The following is a 24,723-nucleotide window of genomic DNA, read 5'->3' as shown; positions in this document are numbered from 1 at the left end:
GCTGGGCAGAACCAGACTGGACTGCAACACCCATTGGTTCCAGTGCAACTTGGGACTGAAAACAGAACCAACCCAGCAATTGAAACCACCAGCTGATAGGGGTGATGGACTGTGCTGGGCCCTGTGCTTTCTAGAACATACAAGAATCTAGTCTGGGAATACCTCAAAGTTTCTTTGGAGATCTCCCCAATCGAACTGCTGGACTCAGAACTCTAACCAAGAAAAGACAGAAGACAGAACAGGTCAATCATTCATCTCAGCTGTATATTGTCGGCAGCGAAATATGGGGCAAACGGAGACTTTATGATGGACCATATCAATCAGTGGACGACCTCATCGAGCGAAACTGGCAGCGATTCATAACTGGAGAACTATTAAAACCACTTGAGCAAATATCTCAGAGCATGCCCCATATCCGGGACTTGGGGTGGGCGGGAAACCGGGTGGGGCTTCTCCCTCAATATTCCCCTTTACCTCGGATACATGATGGAAACAATATGGACATAATAGTATTACCCACTTCCCTATACCCCCGAACCTTCTTTTTTTTTTTTTAACCGTAATTAACTATGCAACCATTGTCAACAAAAGTAAATCAGATAACACAAAAAGAAAAAGAAAGAAAATAGTGTGTGGCAGGTGCAACAGGAATTTCTCAATGCACTATATAACTGACAGATTTCTTGAAAGAAAACCAATTTGAAGCTTTAGTACAGTCTACAAATAAATGTTCATTAATCATTTAGTTAATAAACATTGAAGTTCATTAATCCTTAATAACTCAGATTAATAAGTAGCATATACTAATATGTAAATATCAAAACTATAAGAATAAAGTAACAACAGTACCTCAGAACCGATGACTGTTAAAAAAAGATTTATTCATTTCTATTGGAAAGACACAGTTATATAGAAAGGTGAGACAGAGAGAGAGAGAGAGAGAAATCTTCCATCCACTGGTTCCATTCCGTAATGACCCCAAAGGCTGGACCTGGGTCAGAACAAACTCCAGAGCTTCCTCTGGGTCTCCCGCGGGGGTGTAGGGGTCCCAGGACTTGGGTCAGCCTCCACAGCCCCCCGCAGCCATAACTAAGAAAATGGACTGGAAGTGGAGCAAACAGGACTTGAAACAGAGTCCATATGAGATGCTGGCACCACAGGCGGAGGTTTAACATGCCACATTCTTGTGCCAGCCCCCTGAGGTGACTTTCATTTTTAGTTCATCCATCAGAAAGCCTTATAACCTAGAGTGTATCTCATTTCATACTGGGGAACTGGCAATCTAATCCAATAATTTTAACTAATTTTTGTAACTGTAAGCAAGTGGTACATCAACAGTATAAAATCTGATCTCCTAAAGTGGAATCTATACAAAATGGCTTGATTAGTTTGGGGAAAAAATTTGGAAATTCCCTAAAATGATAAGCACAGATCACCATAAAACAGTGAATTCCACATCTAGGCCTGAGCACAAGGCAAATGGAACACACACAAAAGTCTAGGAATGAAATGGTTACTTTGGGACATGACTGACTTCTTCAGCCTGCGTTTATACTACAGTGGATACGTGGTCTTGGAATCTTTTTACTTTGTCCTTGTTGAATATTATGATTAGGGGCAAATTAAGCCTATGGATTACAGTGGATTAAAATTATGACTTCAAATACTGCTGAGGAAGGGGAAGGGAGGCCTATCAGCGGGAAGCAGGTGAACGAGGGAAGTGTGCCTGTCTTCCTGAACTTGCATATGGAATGCAAAAAATCTGCTCTCTTTACATGGATAAAAATAGAAAAGGCAGAAGAACTAAGGCAAAAAAAATCAAACATATGCCCACACAAAATTCAACTCACAAATGCTCAGTGTATTATTCACCACAGTAAGAAAAAATAAAAGCAACCCCCATGTCCATTACCTGATAAATGGATAAATAAAATGTGATGTATTCATATAACAGAGTATAAAAGGGACTGAAGCACTGGTACAGGTACGTCATGGATGAATCTTAGATGCAGTGAAAGCAGCTGTCACATAGATCACAGAGCACACAAGTCCATTTATATGAAATGTCCACAAAAGGCCAGTCCAGAGACAGTAAACAGATCAGTGGTGCCCAGAGAGAGAGGTGCTGGAGGGAAATGGTGACAGGGAATAATGAATGAGGTAATGTCAACAGCTATCCAATTCTGCAAATATATACTCTAAAACCCACTCAACTATGAACCTTAAAAAAGTGAATTTTACAGTAAATGAGTTACACCTCAATAAAGCTGTCTGTTTTAGTGTATAATATCAGATGACCTTTTGTAAATACTTCAAAAAGTCCATGGAAAATGTGTTTTATGGACCCTGGCCCAATGGCTCAGTGGCTACATCCTTGCCTTGTACATGCTGGCATCCCATACGGGTACTGTTTCATGTCCTGGCTACTCCACTGACCATCCAGCTCCCTGTTTATGGCATCGGAAAGCAGTTGAGGATGGCCCAAAAGCCTTGGGACCCTGCACCCATGTGAGAGACCTAGAAGAGGTTCCTGGCTCCTAGCTTCAGATCAGCTCAGCTCTCCTCTGGTCATTGCAGCCAGTTGGGGAGTGAAGCAGTGTACGGAAGATCTTTTTTTCAGTCTCTCCTTCTTTCTGTAAATCTTTCTAACAAGAATAATAATTTTAAATAGCTTTTAAATGTGTTCAAAAAGATACTATGCATGGATTTCAAAACTCCGCACCAAAATAAAATTATTTTTAATACTAGTTTTCAACCTTTGAAGTAGCCTTGTATTTTCCCTCATCTACCTACTTCATCTTATTCCCATTCCCTTCCCTTTGAGTATCTGTGGAACAAACTACTTTCAGTGGCACTTCAATTCCTAAAATTTCTTTTGGGACATTTCTGTTTTATCTTGTGTTGATCTCATTAAACATGTCACCGAGTGCTGGAGTCTTTGTTTTCATGCCTGCCTCGTGTGTGTTAATCCATAAATTACCATGAATATCTCTTGACCCACCAAAACAGTAGTCAGTCCTATAGTAACCACTACAACATTCCTCAATGACCTATATACAACTAACTGTAATGATACCCAATTCAGCAGCTACAGTGACCTGTGGGCAGGGGCTTGCATGGCTAGCAAGCAACTTAGACCTGCGACTGAAACATGTTGTAACTATGTGTGCTGAAAATGTGTGAAAATGGACAATGTAAATATGGCTGTAGACATTTCTGTGAGATGCTGCTACTGCCATTTAACATAAAATACATTATGGCAAATTTTAATCTTAATCACCAGTTCCATAAGCTTGTATGCATTACACAGCTGGTGATGGGAGTAAAACTGTTATGGGAATTTTCTCAGAAAATTTATTGTTGTGGTCAGAGATTTTCAGAATAAAAATATCCTTCCAAATAAAGCAAAATATTATTTAATAAGAATAGATTCTTAACCATCAAAGATTAGCATACTATCAACTGAACAGGGGGAAAAAAGGCTGAAAGACTAGAATTTGAATTGCAAAAACAGATCAACTGACTTAAATTTGAATCCCTACACCATTACTCCCCAGTTTTGCAACTTACACATGATATAACCCCAATTTCCTAACCTATATAGAAGACACATATTAACATTTTTGCAACAAAATAAACTGTAATTTCACTTTTTTTAGTGAATTTTAAGAAGTACCCTCATAAAAGTGGGTAATGGGTCCTAACCTCCAGGCTGCTTTAGACTTGGGTAGCATGTTTGTAAGACATTTGGTACACAGAAGGCACCTTTAAGTGCTAACTTCATGAGTATTCTATTATTTTCAACTATAATCATTAATCAGCTTTATTTCACTGACCTAAATTACAGCTGTACTAATCATTGACAAAAAAGGATATGTTGCTCTTAACATAATCAATATCTGAGGGAAAGTTACTATTTTTGTCTAGGATCCCAATTACAAAAGCATGCCAAGATTTAAAAGCTTAAAAAAAAAAGAGCAACTTCTCTATACAAACTTAGCTCTTTGTTTTACTTCAGCAACTTAGTGTCTTCAACTTAAGATATTTAAACACATATTACAAAGCTGGATTTTTATTAAAGTTAAGTTTAGCCTATAATGTATCAAATCAATAAATCAAAGCTATACAAAAGAACAGAGGTTATAAATGAATACTGACATAGTTACTAGTGAAATTATATTGAAGACTTAAACCAATTTTAGAAAAATCAGTCAACAACTGAGAATAAGACAATTCATCCACACAATGGGGTAAAAAAAATACCTAAGAAGAATTTGTGACTCAGCCTCCATTGCTACACAGAAGGCCTGGGGAGGAGTGGGCTGGCTATTCAGTCAATTCTCACCCCGAGACTAAACATTAAAGCAAAGCTACTTACTGGACTTTCTCAGAAAGCACAGAGCATGAAAAAGCTCAAACAGATGTCTCACTTTCAACATCATATCTTTGTTACAAAAAAACTTTTATAATAAGTTTTGTAGCCATACAGGAAAATATATTTTTCCATATATTTAAGACCTGGAAAACAAAATTATAAGGCAAACAAACAAACAAGAAGAAATTTACAACATGCAGAATTTTTTTTAAGACACAGAAAGATCTTGCATCCACTGGTGCATTTCCCAAGTGGCCGCAACAGCAGGAGCTGAGCTGATCTGAAGCCAGTCTTCACCAGTGCAGCTTCCTCCAGGTCTCTCACCTGGGTGCAGGGTCCCAAGGCCTTGGGCCATCTCCTATTGCTTTCCCAGCCATAAGCAAGGATCTGGATGGGAAGTGGAGCAGCCGGGACACAAATATAGGACCAGGATGAGGGCTGGGGGGAACAAAGGTGAAGATTAACCACTAGATTATCGTGCATTTTTTAATGCATAGTGAGCCCATTTAACAGATGGTGAGAACATCAAGAGCTCAAGGAAGTTACCCAACAAGAAATAAAACGGGGGCCCGGCACTGTGGCCTAGCGGCTAAAGTCCTCGCCTTGAAAGCCCCGGGATCCCATATGGGCGCCGGTTCTAATCCCGGCAGCTTCACTTCCCATCCAGCTCCCTGCTTGTGGCCTGGGAAAGCAGTCGAGGACGGCCCAATGCATTGGGACACTGCACCCGCGTGGGAGACCTGGAAGAGGTTCTAGGTTCCTAGCTTCGGATCGGCGCGCATCGGTCCGTTGCGGCTCACTTGGGGAGTGAATCATTGGATGGAAGATCTTCCTCTCTGTCTCTCCTCCTCTTTATATCTGACTTTGTAATAAAAAATAAATCTTAAAAAAAAAAAAGACGGGCTTGACAGCGTGGCCTAGTGGCTAAGGTCTTTGCCTTGATCCCATATGGCCGCTGGTTCTAATCCCGGCAGCTCCACTTCCTCTCTATCTCTCCTCCTCTCAGTATATCTGACTTTGTAATTAAAAATAAAATAAATCTTTAAAAAAAAAAAAAAGAAAGAAAGAAAACGGGCTAGTAAGTGTTAATTAAGTTCTGTTCTGTTTCTACTTAGAAACTTACCACTAAAAACAAAAACACCTCACAGAACTTAGTGCTCAATTAATACCCAGGGCTAGCAACAGAGGAATGGTTACTTGCAGGCAGATCCATGGGATTATGAATTGATATGACTCTTCAGAAAACAATTTGAAGATATTTATCAGGAGGGCTAGCATTGTGACACAGTGTGTTAAGTGGTTGCCTGCAAAACCAGCATCCCTTGCATCTCAGCTGCTCCTTCCAATCCAGCTCTCTGTGAATACACCCAGAAAAAGCAGCAGATGGCCCAAGTGCACGGCCCCTGCCACCCACGTGCGGAAGACCAGGAAGCTCCAGGTGTCTGGCTTCAGTTCGGCCCAACCCTGGCCTTTGGCGAACTTGTAGATAGAAGCGTTCTCTCCTGCTCTCTTTGCCATCTTATCCCTCCCCATTCACTAATTCTGCCTTTCCAATAAAAATAATTTTTTAAACTCAGAAATTGAGTTCTTATTGTTTCAGAGAAGAGATGAAAGGCAGAGTGTTCCTGAACCCACCACCTGGTTCCGCACACTGCAGAGCAGAAGCCCTGGCCAATCTAACCAAAAGGCAGGCCTCATTATTGTTCCATTATTGAGAACTCACTCACTGGTCACAGTAAACCTACACTCTCTCTTCATCTTTATAACACACCCAGGGATAAATATGAAATCTCCATGTCTGGACCTGACACTGGGGCACAGCGCATTCAGTTGCCATCTGCAGTCTGCCATTGCACATGGCACCCTGGCTCACGTTCCAGATGCTCCACTTCCAATCCAGCACCATGCTAGTGGCCTGGTAGAGCAGAAGAGGATGGCCCAAGTGCTTGGTTCCCTGTACCCATGTGGGAGGAAGCTCCTGGCTGTGGCATGGCCCAGCCCTGGTGTGAAGACCATCTAGGGAGTGGGTGCAAGCTCTCTGTCTCTCCCGATTCTCTCTGTAACTGTCTTTCAAATAAGTCAATAAATCTATGGAGGAAAAATTAAACACTGCATGTTCTAACAAGAGGAAACTGACGTTCTGCAAGGCTTACATTGAACAGGCTGAACTAGAACTAAAAGTCCATATTCCAAATTACTATGTTTTCTAGAAAAACTTGTATGAAGATATACACACAAGCACATACACACACATATTTTTTCCACTCCTACTTTATAAAGTTTCGTCAGCTAGAATTATTTATTTTCATAATGCAAACAAATTTAAGTAGCAAAGTAAGAACTGCAGTTTACATTTTTAAAGATCCAAAGCAGGAACAAGGAACTCCATGTGGGTCTTCCACACGGGTGGCAGGTTAAGTAAATTATCACCTGCTACTCCCAGGCATTAGAGGGAGCTGGATGAGAACCAGAGCAGCCAGCACAGAACCGTGTGATGGCTCAACTGACTAATCCTCAGCCTGCAAGCAGCAGCATCCCATATGGGCATTGGTTCATGTCCTGGATGCCCCACTTCCAATCCAGTTCCCTGCCTATGTCCTGGGAAAACAGCGGAGAACAGCCCAAAGCTTTGAGACCCTGAACTTATGTGGGAGACCCAAAAGAGGTTCCAGTCTCCTGGCTTCAGCTCAGCTCAGCTCCAGCCATTGCAGCCATTTGAGAATTAACCAGCAGATGGAAGATCTTTCTGTCTCTCTTTCTCTCTATAAATCTGCCTTTCCAATAAAGAAATCTTTAAAAAAAAAAAAAAACAAAACTTAAAAATTTAACGAAGTGATCCTCCAGTATGGGCTATAGATGTTGCAACCAACAGCAGGATTAACCCACTGCACCACAACAGCTATTCTAACAAAGTTAAATTCATTCATTCTCCTTGAAGATCAGCAGCCACTGAGTACCTAACTTCAACCAGTAAATTGAGAGAAGAATATTCATTCCCAAAAGCAGAAGAATAAAAGTCAGGAACCTGATCAAGCCTCATGAACAAAAGAGTTTAGGCCTAATTAAATGTGCTAACAATCCAGGATAAAGTTGTGAATGGAACCACAAGCCTCCAAAGCCAAAGCCCAGGGCCTGTTCTCTGGGACTTCCTTTTTTTTTTTTTTTTTTTTTTTTGACGATTTATTTATTTTCATTGCAAAGTCAGATATACAGAGAGAAAGAGAGACACAGAGGAAGATTTTCCGTCCGCTGATTCACTCCCCAAGTGAGCACAACAGCCAGAGCTGTGCTGATCTGAAGCCAGGAGCCAGGAACCTCCTCCAGGTCTCCCACACGGGTGCAGGGTCCCAAGGCTTTGGGGCATCCTCAACTGCTTTCCCAGGCCACAAGCAGGGAGCTGGATGGGAAGTGGAACTGTTGGGATTAGAACTGGTGCATACATGGGATCCTGGTACGTTCAAGGTAAGGACTTTAGCCGATAGGCCACAGTGCCAGGCCCTCTCTGGGACTTCTGACAAAGGACTGCTCACCAACTCACCACTTTCCCGGTCCTTCCTAAGATCACATCGGGCCCCTCCAGCCTCTCCTAGAATATTAGTCTGAGGGGAGAGGTCAGAAGAGAAATTCAATTCTGTCTGATAGGTAAAATGATAGAGAGTCTGGAAAGCAGGTTCAAACATTCTAAGCACCAAGACAGGTGCAGTGGGCTGCAAGAGGGAGTCATTCCATCAGGCGTTCCCAGAGGACATGTCAGCCATCTCCCAAACATTCTAAGCACCAAGACAGGTGCAGTGGGCTGCAAGAGGGAGTCATTCCATCAGGCGTTCCCAGAGGACATGTCAGCCATCCTCCCAAATCACTCTAACTAGTGTGCTGCTTCCGGAATGGGACATTCCTACTCCTGTTTAAATCGTTCTCACTCTCTGGGCCTTGCTCCCTTCTCCCCAAGGCCTTCACAGCCCATTTCCAATGCCATGTCCTCAGCCTGAGTTGCGCTACTTCAGTCTTGGACGGCTGATTCCCTCCCTGACACCACCAACAGCACTGTACCTGTAATTCCAATCAACAAATACTGAGTCCTCAGATGTATATGGGTAGGAAATGCAGAAGGAAAAAACCCAACAGTTAAAATTCCATGTTAAGTACTAAAGGGATGAAACAAGGACAAAAGACAGGCCCCTAACTGCCTTAGGGAACTAGAAAGTTATTAGATGAGCAATCGCGGAGGAAATGACTCCTAATGAGTAATGAAGGACTACACACTGAGTATCAAATAGGAGGCTACAAAGAAAAAAGAGATTTTTCAGTGCTGGGAACAGAAATGGGCAAAGGTACACAGAAACAGTCACTGGAGACTTAAAAGGCATGATCAAAGGACTTGGTAAATGAGGCTAACAATAGTATATGACTGCTGGAAAATGAAATATGTCAATAAATGAAAAGCACTTGGAATATGCTTCACATGGGAAGTAATACATAAATGCTAGCTACTATCATTGAAATCCACAAACAAAACTAAACACAAACTTCAAAAAAATGTTACATTTTTTATGGCAAACAGTTACATGCGAACATTCTTGGAACTATGAGGGGAAGGGGCAGCCACTGCACACAGAAGTCAAGCTGTCCCCTGCCTGTATCCCATATCTACGTGCCTGGGTGCAGTCCAGGCTGCTCTGCCTGTGATCCAGCTACTGCTCATGCACACCCTGGGAGATAACAATGACTTCAGTGAAAAAGTAAACAGAAAGGCTTGGGTCTCTGTCACCCAAGCGGGAGGCCTAGACAGGGTTCCAGGGCTCCTGATTTCAGTATGGACTATTGCTTGCGTTGCGGGCATTTCTGAAGCTAATCCATAAACGGCAAATCTCTTTCTCTGCCTTTCAAATAAATACAAGGAAACTTTTAAAAAGTTCATGAAAAATGAAATTCAAATTAAGCTTATTACGGCTCCAAAATTTTTAAATCCATGCATAGTTTTTTCAAAGCACCAATTTTCCATCACCTTGTCAAAAACCTGTCATTAACCAGAAAGGAACATGTCAACGAAATGAGGAAAAAAAAAAAAAGACCAGCACTTCCCAAAGACACAAAACAAACAAACATAACCTTGTTAACAGCAGAAAAAGACAAATCAAAGCAAAGTTATTTTTTCTAATTGAGAAGATATAAAAATCTTTTAACGTGTTTCCAAGGACTGGTTCCATTTAGAGGTACACTGAGGTACTGATGAATTTTTCTGGAAGACAACTTGGAAAGTTACATATTTACATGGCCTTAGAAGGTGTTCGTATCTTTGGATTGAATAACCATGCTATTAAAACTGACTCCAATGAAATTTTTATAGGTGTGAACACAAACACATCTACAAGGATGTTAACTGTGACACGCTTTAGACTGCACGGCTGCGATGTCCAGTCTGCAGGCCGTGCAAGGAAGGGCCACGAATGAAATCATTTGGTCTGGTCCTGCAAAGGCAACCGCAGGTAGGACTGGAAATTCCATAAATGTACTGCAGACTGATTTTTAAGTTGATAACTCTGTGTGGCTTGTGAATGAAGTATCCAGACAGTCCTTCGCAGGAAAAAGATTCCCCACCTCTGATGAGTGGCAAAAGGGTATAACTACCTTAAAGCTACAGAATCAATAAAACCTAACTACAATCTACAGCCAGACGCCATTCACATCCAAGGTGTACCACTCATGAGCTGTGTGATCTTGGCAAAACCATTAAGTTTACCCTTGCTAACTATTCACAACTATCAAATAAATAATAACAGAACACCTCTCACAGATTAAAGACAAAATGAGTTTAAGTATATTAAGTATCTCAAAAAATAACTAAGATAAAATAAGTGCTCTATAAAGAATGGACATTAACATTCAATCATAGCAAGACAGTATTATTTAACCAATAAAATATTATAGAGAACATGTAATAAATATGTCCTCTTTCGGAAAATGCCGATAAGCTAAAAAGCAGGTTACACAGCAGAGTGCATAATAAATTCCATTTTCTACAAAGAAAAGGTCTGGAAGACATAGTAACAACAGCTGTCTCTAATATGATAACTAATGACTTGGATTTGTCTTTACATCTCCCCACAGCTCTCCAATTTTCTACAAGGAATATACATTACTCATCACAATCAAAACAGTATATACAAAAGTCAATCGAATTTAAAACAGACATAATACAGAACTTGTAGGAAAAACCAAATTTAGCTGTTTGTTCTGAACCATTTGAAAAACCACTACTTCATACCTTGCTCTATGCCTGGGGTTGACCTTTTTTTCTAAGTGATTAGAATATAAATATTGAGATCTGTTGAGTGTACATCAAATACTACTAATTAAATGACAAATATTTATGCTAAATATTGTGTCCTGAAACACTATTCAGCTCCTCATTTTACATTAAGGCCACCATTCACTCACAGAATGTGCACTATAATCCTCCAATCTTGAATTCCTTAATAATTTGGAATAAGGCCAATTACTTTTCTCATTTACGTGCTCCCTCAAAACACATATTCCCCACACTCGCAGCCACAGCACTCGGCAAATTCTAACTTTAGACTTGGTATTGTTTTTTCCCTCTTCCTGAACAGCACTGGCATGGGCAGGGGTTTGTGTGTGTGTACTGCTCCTGGCCACAGGCTCAGGACATGCACTAGTCCCTGGCATGGAGGCACTCAGCAGCTACTGAAAACAGAAATAAAGAATGAATTCCAATCATGAAGCATGAGTAAGTTCTACTAGTGTTACCTTTTAAAGAGACCCCGGGCCCGGCGGCATGGCCTAGCGGCTAAAGTCCTCGCCTTGAAAGCCCTGGGATCCCATATGGGCGCCGGTTCTAATCCCGGCAGCTCCACTTCCCATCCAGCTCCCTGCTTGTGGCCTGGGGAAGCAGTCGAGGACGGCCCAAGGCTTTGGGACCCTGCACCCGCGTGGGAGACCTGGAAGAGGTTTCAGGTTCCCAGCATTGGATCGGCGCAGTACCGGCCCATTGCGACTCACTTGGGGAGTGAAACATCGGATGGAAGATCTTCCTCTCTGTCTCTCCTCCTTTCTGTATATCCGGCTTTCCAATAACAATAAAATCTTTAAAAAAAAAAAAAAGAGAGAGACCCCAAAGATAGGCATAAAGAAAGGAATCAGGGCCCGGCACGATAGCATAGTGGTTAAAGTCCTCGTCTTGCATGTGCTGGGATCCATATGGGCACCGGTTCTAATCCCAGCAGCTCCACTTCCCATCCAGCTCCCTACTTGTGGCCTGGCAATGCAGTTGAGGACGGCCCAAAGCCTTGGCACCCTGCACCGTGTGGGAAACCAGGAAGAAGCCTGGCTCCTGGCTTCGGATTGGCTCAACTCTAGCCGTTGCGGCCACTTGGGGAGTGAATCATCAGACTGAAGATCTTCCTCTCTCTCTCTCCTCCTCTCTGTATATCTGACTTTCCAATAAGAATAAATAAATCTTAAAAAAAAAAAAAAGAAATCAAAGCAGAAGGCAGACAAAGGAGAAAACAGAGCCTCTGCCTTTTCTTTTTCTTTTTTCTTTTTTTTTGGGGGGGGGTAGAGGGTCCTTGAAGCCCCTGCAAAGACAAACATGAGGACAAGCCACCATGGTAAGAAGAGGAAGACCAAAGACGGACTGAAGAGGAAGCAGCCAAATGTGGGCTTTCAATCTGAAAACCATCATGCCATGTGGACTATGAAACTCGGGAACTGGAGGGTGATGTGCAGAAAGAGAAAGGGGGGTTTCCTATACCAGATCTGAATGGCTCTGTCACCTCAACCACTCCAATTAGCTCTCTGGGACCCAGGGGAAGCCTGAAGGTAGGAACCAGGATGCTGAGAGAAGCAAGTAACATCAAGTCTTCACCACAATCACTGGAATCCAAAAACCAGGACGAGGAGGACGAGAAGGCAGGAGAGTCTTCCAATACAGATTGTCCCCGCAGCAAGACAAAATCAGTTCACTTTGGCAAAGGACAAGCCTAAGACGCTTTTAGGGAGATTTCCCTTCTACCAACTGTTTAGTAACAAAGGTTAGAGAAGGAATGTTAGACACGTACTCCCAGTTTGTATATTTTTCAGCAATTTTTTTAAAGATTTTATTTTTATTACAAAGTCAGATATACAGAGAGGAGGAGAGATAGAGAGGAAGATCCTCCGTCGATGATTCACTCCCCAAGTGAGCCGCAACAACCGGTGCTGCGCCGATCCGAAGCCAGGAACCCGGAACCTCTTCCAGGTCTCCCACGCGGGTGCAGGGTCCCAATGCATTGGGCCGTCCTCGACTGCTTTCCCAGGGCACAAGCAGGGAGCTGGATGGGAAGTGGAGCTGCTGGGATTAGAACCCGTGCCCATATGGGATCCCAGGGCATGCAAGGCGAGGACTTTAGCCACTAGGCCACGCCGCCTCCGGGCCCTATTTTTCAGCAAATTTTATTAATCTCTATAGTTCTGCCTCACACTTCCAAAAAAAAAAATTTCACTCTCACTAAAAAGTGGAACCTTCAAATACTACATAAATCTTCAATTACTAATTTGAACTACTTAATTTCGGTTTTTTGTTTGGTTTTTTTTTTTTTTTTTTTTTTTTGAGAAGGAGAGCGAGATAAAGTGAGCTCCTCCCACGTGTTGGTTCACCCCCAGAGGCCAGCAAAGTAGGAATCCAGGTGGCAGGAACCTCATTCCGGCAGTGCCCGCTGCTGTCTCCTGGTGTCGGCAGAGGCAGGAGGTTGGGGTGAGGGGCCAGAGTGGGGACTCAAAGCCAGATCCTCCTCCAGGGACCGCAGGCATCTCAGCCCCTCAGCTAAGGCCTGACCTTTCTCTTTTTTTTTTTTTTAAGATTTATTTATTTTTATTGGAAACTCAGATTTACACACAGAAGTAGAGACAGAGGAAGATCTTCCGTCCGATGATTCATTCCCCAGTTGGCTGCAACGGCCAGTGCTGTGCTGATTCAAAGCCAGGAGCCCAGAGCCCCCTCAAGGTCTCCCACATGGGCACAAGGTCCTAAGGCTTTGAGCTGTCCTCAACTGCTTTCCCAGGCCACAAGCAGAGAGCTGGATGGGAAGCGGGGCTGGTGGGATTAGAACCGGTGCCCCTATGGCATCCCAGTGCATGCAAGGTGAAGAGTTTAGCCACTAGGCTACTGTGCTGGGCCCAGCTCTTCCATTCTTAAATACAAGCTGTCATTTTCACAAGTGTCACAGAGGCAGAGGTGGAAAGCTTAGTAAGGAGGGGTGGGAGGGTGCTGAGTAGAAGAGCCAAGTATGCCAATGCAGCTAAGCAAAAACTGAAGGATAGAGCGAAGGCTATGTCATCTAATGACTCCTCACTGAACCTCTGCAGTGTGACACTGCTGTCCCACATCAGCTTCCCACTTAGTCAAGTACGACTCACACGGAAAGCCCAAGTCATTTTAGCACCTCAGTTCAAAGAATGATTCTGAAGTGACAATCCAAAGCTGCAGTTTCTTTTACAGATATAAAATGCTTTCTTTCTTTGGACTGTTTTTCTTCCTCCAAATTAAGGGGAATAAAAGCGTAAGGTTTTTTTGTTTTGTTCTTTGGAAAATGGTATCACATATATTTTTTAGATTTCTTATCCAGATTATCTTGATGGTAAGATTAAAAATAAAGGGCAGGGGTGGGTGTGGTCACCCCGCTGCTGCTTGGGACGCCTGCATCCCATCTCAGAGTGTGGTATAAAACCCAGCTCCTTGGCATTTCTGATCCAGCTTCCTGCTGATGCTCCTGGGAGGCAGCAACGCTGGCCTGAGTACATGGGTGCCTGCCACCCTCACGGGAGGTCTGCTCTCCCTCACTCTGTCATTTTGCATTTCAAATAACTAAATTCATTTCTTAAATTAAAGGGGAAAAAAGTCAATATATTCTCCAGTTTAGTATTTATTACTATCTAGTATTAAATAAAACAACCCCCCACCCCCAAAAAAAACCCCTAAGCTAACTTAGTTTGGAATGCCTCATTATAGCAAGCTGGGATGATGACAGGTAATATTTGGAGGAACTTACACTGAGCAGTAGTCACTATGCTAAGCACTTGACAGTACACTGAAGTACAAGACCGTAAGATATGTGCTATTTCGATTCCCATTTTACAGCTGAAAAAAAAGAAGCTTATAGAACTAAAGACTTGCCCAAGGTCATGCAGATCTTTGGCACTGGAGCTGGCAACAAGAGGTCCAACTTGACAGCCAGTGCTCTTATCCAGCATGGTTATGATAACATTACATAAACCTGTTACTAAAGTCATACAAACTTTTTCTAAAGCGAATAATGCATTCATGAAGAAAATGATCTCAGATACATAAAACAGCTGGTTAACTAAAACAAATCAAATGTCTACCCATCTGAAAACAGACACCCTGATGTTGTCATACTGCGTGCTGAAAAGCTGCCGCACAGTGAAGAAGTGAATCACCCGTGTTCTGAGGTAGCTGTGGAATTATCTTCTAAACAAACTTCTCCAAATTGCACCAAGCACTGTACAAATCAAACACACTGCCCCTTCAGATTGTGAAAAGCCATCACTTCTTGATCTATCCACTGTCCTATTTCTGTGCAGCTTCCTCCCTTCCTCCCCCACTTCCTCTCTGCCTTCACATCCTTAAAGACAGTTCAGTTCCCCCTTCTCAAGAAGTGCAGGCTCAGCCCGAGGAAGGCCAGGGTTGGTCTCTGCCCTGTCGCTGTACGCACAAGCAAACTCAAACACTGCACTCAAGTCAAAATGACAGCATTCCTGACGCAGCTGCACTTGAGATCTGTTCATTCACACAATTCATTCTAAGCATTCTTACCTTTCTGCTTTTTATATTTGGAATCCTGGCTTAACAATTAGCACCAAAACAGGGCCCGGCGGCGTGGCCTAGCGGCTAAAGTCCTCGCCTTGAAAGCCCCGGGATCCCATATGGGCGCCGGTTCTAATCCCGGCAGCTCCACTTCCCAACCAGCTCCCTGCTTGTGGCCTGGGAAAGCAGTCGAGGACGGCCCAATGCTTTGGGACCCTGCACCCTTGTGGGAGACCTGGAAGAGGTTCATCAGTCGTTGCGCTCACTTGGGGAGTGAATCATCGGACGGAAGATCTTCCTCTCTCTGTCTCCCCTCCTCTCTGTACATCTGACTTTATAATAAAATAAATAAATCTTACATAAAAAAAATTAGCACCAAAACAAACAAAAAAAGTCTGCCATTTTGAATCTTTCTTCAAAAATAGCTTTTCTATAAATGCTTCCGAAAATACATAAGGACATAGGGTATTAAAAAAAAAAAAAAGAGGCCATTATTGTGACACAAAAGGTTATAGGTGGGTCCAGCACAGTAACCTAGTGGCTAAAGTCCTCGCCTTGCATATGCTGAGATCCCACATGGGTGCTTGTTCTAATCCCGGTGGCCCTGCTTCCCATCCAGCTCCCTGCTTTGACATGGGAAAGCAGTCGAGGACAGCCCAAAACCTTGGGACCTTGCACCCATGTGGGAGACCCGGAAGATGCTCCTGGCTTCGGATCGGCTCAGCTGTGGCTGTTGTGGTCACTTGGGGAGTGAATCATCGGATGGAAGATCTTCCTCTCCTTCTCTCTGTAAATCTGACTTTCCAATAAAAATAAAATACAAATCTAAAAAAAAAAATAGTTACAGGTGTTGTACTTCCCATCCAGCTCCCTGCTGATTCTGAAAACAGCAGAAGATGGCCCCAGTGCTTAGGCCAACCGTACGGCGGGGGGGGAGACCCAGATGGAGTCTACGTACTTGGCTTCTGCCTGGCCCAGCCTCAGCTGATGCCGCCATTTGGAGAGTAAACCAGCAGATGGAAGATCTTTCTCTCTTTCAAATAATATTCCAAAAAATAATACATCTGAATTATTATATCTGAATATTATATTATATCTGAATATTATTCTGAATTATTTCTAGAACTTGTTAATATTTCTTACAAAGTAAATTGAATATATAAAAAATACTAGTTACTTATCTATCAACGAATATGTATTCATATACTCAGTAGGTATTCACTGGAATTCCTACATAAACTTTTTAAAAATTTTTAAATTTTTATTGGAAAGTCAGATCTATAGAGGAGAAGAGGAGCAGGTACTGTGGCACAGAGGATTAAGCTGACATTTGGGGACACTTGCACTCCACATTCTGGTTACTCAAGTGCCTGGGTCCCTGGCCTCCATGTGGAAGGCATGGATTGAGTTTTGGGTTCCTGGCTTCAGTCAGGGCCAGTTCTGACTCTTGTGTCCATTTGGGGAGTAAACCAGTAGATGGAAGATCTAACTCATTCTCTAGCTCTTTCAAATAAATAAACTATTTTTAACTTTAAGAGAAGAGGAAACTGAAAGTTTTATTTTACAGCAAAAAAAAAAATCTGAAATTAATGCATATTTCCATGTATACATTTCCTATGATTATTGATTGACTAAATTTACAGAAAGGCTGGCTGACATCTGGCTTAAGATCTGCTGGCTTACTCCCCCTCACAAACACCTACAGCAGCCAAAGACAGACCAGGCTGAAACCAGTAGTCCATGTTTCTGAATCGGGTGGCAGAAACACTGAAGTCATCACCTGCTACCCCCATGATGTGCACCGGCAGGATGCTGGACTAGAAGCAGAGCCTCGACTGTAACCTAGGAACTCTCCTAAACACGAGGCAGGCATCCCAAGCACGTAGGCTTGTCCCTTCCCTGAACTTGTTGGAGCCCTCTCATTTTAGCATCTACACAGAGGATCTTCGTGAGCTTCAAATGATATAGAACATTCAGCACACGCTTGATAAATGACAATCACAGTGAGTGTGTTTTAACACTGAAGGATGTACCAGCAAGGGTAAAGGAGACACCAAATATTCTGTTTCTCTTACAAGAAAAATGGAGATCTGCCAAACTCTATATAAAGCATACATTATATTAAACATACACACACAAAAAAACCCTTGGATTATGTAAGAAATCTTCCACATGAAAACAATTCTACAGGGTAAAATGACTTAAGATACAAAATCAGAAAAGAAAAAAAGGATGGCAAAGGGAAATGTTGGAAGCTGCTGAGTTTAGCTGGTGGGCGTACACCAGTCTGGTTTTATGAAGATACATTTAAAAAAAATTATACATCCAATTCTCAAAGTGCTGAACGCATTACCTCATTTTCAAGAGAGATTAGAATTTTTGCGTTGAGATGTGTTAAACTAACAATAGTTTCTTCCTGTTCAACAATTCAATACAGGTCAAGTTTTCTCAGATCAGCCTACCTTACATTGTAAACACAAGCAAAATGAATAATTATTAATCCAATAAAGGGTGAAAGAAAAAGCTTTTTGGTTGCCAGTTAACACTGTCTCAAAACAGCAGCAGTGCACATTTTTCCGGATCCCTCAAAAACATAAATATTTTTAATTAACTTTTAGAATCATAAGGGAATAAAGGCCATAACTGATAAACCTGAGGGTGAGCACATCGTGCTGATACTATTTTTAAATTTCAGGAGTATCACCATTAATTCAGGTAAAGATTTTATGTGATGCTTCTGGGTGGCAGGTTTTATCACTTATTTACAACACGAGGGAGGCATTTAATATTCCTGAACAGCTTAGGAAGCTTAATCTGTCAGTCGGCTACATAAATCATGCTGACCAACACCACAAAATCTCAAGTCACACGTTGCCTGTCTCCCAACAGACAAGCAATAAACGCTACCAAGACCAACTAGCAGCAGGGAGTGAAGCTGTCATTTCTGTACTAATCCTTAATTCCTAAAGTGGATGGTTCCACCAAAACCACTCCTAATAGGTTATTAGTACAAGTTTTAAATAAAAACAAACTTGCTATCAGCACTCACGCAGCGACAGATCATTTACAGTTTCAGCCTCAGTTTATCCACCCACTATGCAAACGTAGGTTTTAAAAATTTATTTTAAATAAGCAATCAACTTTGGTGTCGGAAATCATATCTCTCTGTGCCTCCAGTGTACCTGAAGTCAGCAACGCCTAAGTCAAATTTCAGCCTTTCCCAACTTCAGCCTAACGCGAGCCGTGGACGCCCAGCATCCGCCCACTGTACTCCTGGCGATTGGGGCCACTTTGACGCACCGGGATGCGGCTCACCTGACATTCCGCACCAGCCGTGACCCACAGAGAAAAGCAACTCCGCCGAAATAAAATGGGGCCCCGAGAAAGCGTGCAGTGCGCCCAAGGGCTCTTTCTGTCTCGCCTGCCCGCACTCCGAAAGCGAGGGGCCACGCCGACCCCAGTCCTCAGCCGCGTCCGCCACCTGCCAGACGAGGCCGCGGTCAGCGGCCCAGGCTCCGCAGCAAGGAAGAACCGGCCAGCTCCCCGGCCCCGCCGCGGGGGCAGGAACCCGGAGCCGGAGGTTTCCGCCCCGCGCGGCCAAGCCCGCCAGGGGCCTAGCTCGGGGGCCGCGGGGGTTCCCGAGGACCTGTCCCGGTCGTCCTGGACGCACAGCTGCCTGAGCCCGGCCCTCGGAGCCTCCGGGCGGCGAGCGCGATGCGGCGCGGCGTGGCAGCGCCCGCACCTGCCCCGGCACCCTGCGGCAGCCCCGGCTTGCCGAGCGCCTTCACCCACCTGGCGCCGCGCCTCCCGCACGTCACGGCGCGACCCCGCGCTCCTCGGCACCGGCAACGCGCGCGCGCGCGCGGGCGGGCCGCCGGAGACCCTGCTCTGCCGCCGCCCCCGGGCCGGTCGTCAGGCCGCCGCCAGCGCGAACCTGTTGCGTAGCCTGTCAAGGGCGCTCGGCTCTTGCCGGCGCCGCCTCAGCCCCACAACAACATGGCGGCCGCGGCCTCCGCAGGAAGCCGGGGGGCGGGGAGGCCGGCGACGGGCCCGGCAGCTGGCGGCCCGCCCGCCCGGCCGGCACCAACTCCCCACCCTCGGGAGCCCGAAGCTGCCTGGGCGCAGCCGCTCACCCTGGGATCCCCGAGACCCCGGACCCTGCGGGCTTCCTGCGACGTGCTCCTCTTTGCCTTCGGGGAGGCTCCGAAGTCCCGGACCAGGCAGCCAGTTCTGGAGCTGCGAAGACCCACCTGTGACTCCTCCCTGAGGTGACAGGCGGAGGTGGGATGGTGCGTTTGGAAAGGGCCAAGCGGCACCCGCATCTGGCACATCCTTGTTGCGCTGACACGAGGCTCTCTAGAACCTTCTCAGGAGCATGAAATTTCCTGGGAGTGCAGAGTGGGGGGTGAGAAAGAGGAAGGTGTTTTCACCCTTGTTCCTGTGTCTGCTAACAGACCCCAGTGAACCTTTTCAGGGATCCCCCTCAGGGCCTTAACCATCCTCATTCTCCTCAGAAATGGCCACCCCTGTTCACCCAGAGTGACCCACTATCCACTTCCACCCAACACCCTCAGAGCTAACCCTGCTTCCCCATCCCTGAGCCAACCGACTAGTGAAGCTCCAGCTCTGGTTTCTCCTCGGTTCTCCCCTTCCGGCTCCTGATCTCCTTACTAAAGAACAGACTGGAATTCATGTCATCACTGTGTACCAAGGGCTTCCCCTTGACCCCACACTCCTCCCAGGGAGCGGGAAGGGAACGATTGCCTTGTGGCTAGGGTGAGGTAGAAAATCAGCAGTTCCTATTGAATGTAACAGAATGGGGGTCTAAGGGCCAAGGTTTCTGTTGGCTTTAAGAGGCAGAATGGGGACTGGTCTAGGTACAAAACACAAATGCCCATCTCTGTTGGCACGGAGGGAATCTGGGCAGATTAAATGATCCCTTGGCTTCCTTACCTGTTGGGACAGGAGAAGGGAGACGTAGCGAGGTTGACTTGAGAGGGATGGCTGCAAAGCCCAGCCCTGTGTGAGCCAGCCGGCCGACTCAGGTGAGGAATTTAGCAAACATCAGTTGCATGAACAGGCTTTTCCCGCTTGCTGGAGTGTTTCCCCTAACTCTGTCAGGACCTGACAGACAGGTCCTTCAGTGACACAGAGGCCCTAGCTGATTGCTCTTCATCTAAGAGTTCCCAGGAATCCCACCTGGACTCAGAGAGACATCCTCCCTTCCTGCCCCCTCCCCCAATTTAGTCCAGCTTCCTGTCCTCCCATGTGTAAGAATCCGACTGGGAGACATAAATGAGGGTGAGAAGAAAAGCAGGACTTATCAAAAGGCCAGGGGATAGTGCACATGCAGGCATGGTTTGTAGACAGTCTCAAGAATGAATTCCTCTGTAAAGCTGAGGGTTGTCCTTCCTACAGGACAAGAGGAGTGGGGTGGGCACAGAACCTGACTAAAGATCCAATGGGGACAGGGGTTGTAGAGGGGCTGTAGTACACGCAGTGATATCTGAGGTGTCATGGCAGAAAGTGAGGCTTGGCTTTGTGATCGAGAGTGGGTGTGCTGAGTTTTCAGCTGTACGGGATGGCCACGGAAGCGGATAGGATTTGGGCTCTGCTCACAGCTTGGGAGACGGTAGTCCTAAGCAACTTGTCCCTCACCGACTCCCTGCCTCCCTCACATCTAAAAGCAAAGTGAGGGAGAGTACTGTCCAGCACATGGTGTCCTCCCACTGTAGGCTTCACTGATTAATTGCAGATAATACTCCATCTCAGAGCCCATATTCAACTGTCTAAACCTCAGAATTCTTTATAACATAATGCTCCAGAGAGTTGGCCTGTAAGACAAAAACCTGTTATTGTTCTTTTTTAATCCCTAGTAGGCTGATAGCTAGTCTACATTTCCCTCCCATCATGTAACCTATGTCATTTGGTTTTGTAGTTCCAGTTTTGGTGCAGTTACCTCAGGTCCTGTTTCAAAAGTGTGTACCAAATCCTTGGCCAAAACAAAAGTAGAATCTGTACAAAGCAAAACTTGTGAAGGGATAACAGGAAAAAGTTGAGAAGTTTCTCAGAATAAACCAAAAATTCTAACAAACCCCTGATGAGAGTTGGAACCTTACGTGACTGCTATAGGAAGTGAACAGTTGAGGCCTACATCCCAGGTGGTGATAAGAATTCACCAGAGAGGGCCCAGTATGGTGGTCCAATGTGCTAAAGTCCTCACCTTGCATGCGCCCGGATCCCATGTCGGTGCTGGTTCATGTTCTGGCTGCTCCACTTCCAATCCAGCTCCCTGCCTGTAGCCTGGGAAAGCAGCAGAAGACAGTCCAAAGCCTTGGGACCCTGCACCCGTGTGGGAGACCTGAAAGAAGCTTCTGGCTCTGGCTTGGATCTGCTCAGCTCTACCTATTGCAACCACTTGGGGAGTGAACCAGCAGACAGAAGGTCTATCTCTTGTCTGTATATCTGCTTTTCCATGAAAAATAAATAAATCTTTTTTAAAAAGAATTCACCAGAGAGAGTGAGCAAAGTTACACGTATGGAACACACTCCGAGGAGGCAGAAGCTGGACAGGCAAGGTGGGGACTGACAACAGCCAGAACACAGACTCTCATCTGAAGGCTACGCTTGTAGTCTCAGTCCATTTTAGTTAGGGTGACAGTTACTAAGGCTGGTAAGAGAACAACAGGCTGGCTGAGAGGCTGTGAGTTGAACTATAAATGACACATGCTTGTCACTGCAAGATTTTATTGTTAAAGGGAGTTTTCTACAATCTGTGAGACTGTCGCCAGTCAGTAGTTTCTATCTCTGAGTAGAGCTAGGAAGCCAATGCCCTCTTTTTTCTTGATGGGCTACACAAAATGGCCCTAGCACTGTCCTCCTTAAAGCCTAAAGTATCCCAAGCAACAAAGCAACTCTATCCCAGGATCATGTCTCACACATACCTTCCACCGTATGTCATTCAAAGATGAATTGGGACAATATCAAACATGTGATCTAAATGCAGTAATAGAATGTTCTCAAGTAGGGCTAGATAAAGGTGGTTCTATTTAACAAGGAAAAAATGGACTGTGTGAGGGAAGCCCAAATGTTTGAGGTAGTCAAAGAAACATCTTCCTTGTCCTTCCTCCTACTTCCGGAGCTATACTTGTACAAACTTCTCCTTGCTGGCTTACCACATCCTGACTCAACGTCCAGGGCACTCACCATGTTTACTGGGAATTTCAGCTCCTGGAGCACCCAGCCATTTGCACACAGAACCCTCATCATCCTTTTTGTTTCAAATATTTATGATTCTCATCAGTAATACATCTACCATCCCAGTTCCTTGACTTCCTCTCAGTGTATCTGTAGAGTTCCTTCATAGTTTCCCGAAGACCTACCACCTCCACTGACTCACTGCACCGTCTAGGGAACAGGTGCGTGGGGGAACCAAGTCCTATCCAACATGTAGAACTGTTCTGGTCAAGTCTACAGATTAGTAATTATCATCATAGAGTGAGGGGCTTGGGAGGTCAGGCAGTGGACTAGGTATGTTCCATTTTTCTTCCCTTAGTTCTGTCACTGTCTAGGAGGCTAACATTTGTATCCAGCAAGCTAAGTTTTACCATGGGAATATTTAATCTTTACCTGCTCCACTTCCATGCTTTTGATTTTCCTCTCCAATCATATATATCCTATGTGCTATCAGGCTCTGCTGTTAGTTTTCAAAGGGTTCATTCTTCGTGTCATTCCTGCAAAATGTACCAAAAGCAAACCTGCAGTGATAGAAAGAGGCTAGAACAGATAAAAGAAGGCATTCCAAATTCCAAGCATTCTGTAAAGTATGTGTTATCCTATAGAGCCAGAAGGCCATGAGGACTTGGAGGTCATATTTTGTGTACCACTTCCACCAGTAACAGGTCCCCCAAGATAGTAGTTCGAAGCAAGTACTTCATTAAGAAATTAAAAGGATCTCAGCAACAAAAATACTCTTTATTCATCTAAATGTTTATCATTTCTTGAGGATTTGATATTATTCTCCTTTAAAAAACTTCCTTTAGTGTTTCTTACAGTGTCGATCTTCATCTTCTGGTCACCAATTCTCTTACTTTATCTGAAAATATGTTTGTTTCTTTGTTTTTGCCTTCACACATGAATGATATCTTCATTGCATCTATAATTCTGGGATAACCGCTTCTCGGCCTTTGGGCTAAGATCAAGTGTAGAATTCTGGGCTAACATGTTTAGAGGTTTTTTTTCCCCTTTCCGTATTTTAGCAATGTTTTCACATTCTCTTCTTATGGCAGCTTTATTTTTTATATTTATCTGTGTATTTAACTTGTTTAAAAGGCAGAGAGAGAGAAAGAAAGAGAAGACCCCATCCACTCCCCAAATATCTGCAACAGCTGGGACTGGGCCAAGCTGAAGCCAGTAGGCCTGAATTCAGTATAAGTTTCCCGTGTGGGTGGCAGGGACCCAACCGCTTGCACCACTACCTGCTACCTCCCACGCTGTGCATTAGCTGGCAGCTGGAATTGGAGAACTCCAAGCCAGGCATTTTGATATGAGAAGCAGGTGTCAGAGGAAGTGTCTGAATCGATAACCACCTCCTGGCCTTGCAGTTCCAAATGAAAAGTTGGCGTCTAATAAAATAATTGTTATCTGATATGAAATATGTCATTTTCTCATGCTGCTTTCAAGAGTTTCTTCTATTGTTGACTTTGATAATTTGACTATGATGTGCATCAGATTGACTTCTTTGTGCTTATTCTGACTGCTTTTACTTTACAATCACATATTCCTATATCTCCAAGTTTCTATCTTTCATCAAAGAAAGAAATGTCTGTTAGTTTTTTCCAAGACTTTCTTCTAATTCATTCTCTCATCTCCCTCTAGTATCCTGACTACATGTATATTTAACTCTTTGGTACAATAGCGCTGTTAGTGCTGCACTACAGCATAGCAATCCTGCCTCTCCCCTTCCTGATCCACAAGATGTCAAAGATCAGATCAGCCTGGGGTCTGAAAATGGTTATACCACCTTCAAAATCTTTGGCTTACTTGCAAATAGAAATTGACAAGAGGTCAACCTTCAACCCAAACCAGGTTTATTGGAAGCTTTTTTTTTTGCTGAACACATAGTGAAACAACAGAGCAGGAAGAGGTCCTACCACCTGGTGCCCCAACAGGAACTGAACAGTTGCAGTTTTGCCCAGCTAAGCATGACCATGCCCTCTCAGCTGGGTTTACACCCAGCCTGAGTGTTCTGCACAGTTGGAGTTACTTTTTTTTTTCCACATAACGAACTCAGAATGGTGGTGTTCCTCACTACCGCATCCCCCACAGCTCAGTCATACTAGAATGATCTGGGCGTGTGCTCACCCTGGGGAAGTCGCTTGTGGGATGGTAGAGGGTCTTTGCAGTGAGGGTCTGGACGATCCTGGCTCCTGATTGACTTTGAGCTGGAGCTGGGTACAGTCAGGTCAGGAGGGGCTGTTTCTGTCCTGTCTCGTTAACAATTGTGGCGTGGGAGTGTGTTGTCTTT

At 44.4% G+C, this 24,723-nt stretch overlaps 1 protein-coding gene across 1 annotated transcript in view; it reads right to left on the bottom strand.

Annotated features, from left to right (window-relative positions):
• The window catches only part of ITSN2 (intersectin 2), a 148,264-nt gene extending 128,962 nt beyond the window's left edge, over nucleotides 1-19,302 (bottom strand). The window contains exon 1 of the mRNA XM_058668221.1: nucleotides 18,990-19,302. The gene's annotated coding sequence lies outside the window, so the exon portion shown is untranslated. The remainder of the gene's footprint in view (nucleotides 1-18,989) is intronic.
• Between the last annotated feature and the right edge of the window lie 5,421 nt (nucleotides 19,303-24,723).

This window comes from Ochotona princeps, chromosome 8, assembly GCF_030435755.1.
Source record: "Ochotona princeps isolate mOchPri1 chromosome 8, mOchPri1.hap1, whole genome shotgun sequence".
Taxonomy (NCBI): domain Eukaryota; kingdom Metazoa; phylum Chordata; class Mammalia; order Lagomorpha; family Ochotonidae; genus Ochotona; species Ochotona princeps.
Note: the sequence above shows the minus strand (reverse complement) of the source record. Positions and strands in the feature narration are given on the sequence as shown.